Genomic DNA, 737 nt, shown 5'->3' with positions numbered 1-737 from the left:
ACAGAACAGGCTGTGGGAGGAGCTTCTGGGAAGGAAGAGCTTTGGAGAACATCGCAATTTACAAGTTCTCTGCCATTTTACAGCACTGGTGCTATGCGTGTGTGTGCACGTGAGTGTACACGTAAGGTTGCTGTGCTGAGTTTTATTCTTTTTTTAATGTTTATCTATTTCTGAGAGAGAGAGAAAGACAAAGACAGTGCACATGAGTGGGGGAGGGGCAGAGAGAGAAGACAGAGGGTCCAAAGCGGGCTCTGTGTTGACAGCAGAGAGCCTGATGCGGGGCTCAAACTCCTGAACCCTGAGATCACGATCCTAGCCGAAGTCAGACGCTTAACTGACTGGGCCACACAGGCACCCCTGATTTTGCTATTCATACAGCATAAATCAATATGCCAGACATGCTCATTCAGCTCCTGTTCAATCTTTCCTTCTCTTCACAGCCAAGATTCTTCGAAGTCTTTACCAACAACCCCATTTCCTTATCTCCATTCACCATTCACTCTGATTTTATTATAAATTATATTATATGTGTGTATATTCCTAGCCATTCCCCTATGTAGATTTCAATATCCCTTNAAATGTACCATCAACTCTTCATCCACTGCCTCTTCTTAAAGCTCTTTCTGTTCTTCTGGAACTTCATTCTCCCCTCATGACTCCTCACTTCCCTTCCCCAGTTCCCTCTCTTTTATCTTTCTGTGTAGAATCTGGGAGCTACACTGATGCCCACTCTGGGC

This window comes from Crocuta crocuta, unplaced genomic scaffold (genome assembly GCF_008692635.1).
Source record: "Crocuta crocuta isolate KB4526 unplaced genomic scaffold, BGI_CrCroc_1.0 scaffold241, whole genome shotgun sequence".
In the NCBI taxonomy this organism is placed as follows: Eukaryota; Metazoa; Chordata; class Mammalia; order Carnivora; family Hyaenidae; genus Crocuta; species Crocuta crocuta.
Note: the sequence above shows the minus strand (reverse complement) of the source record.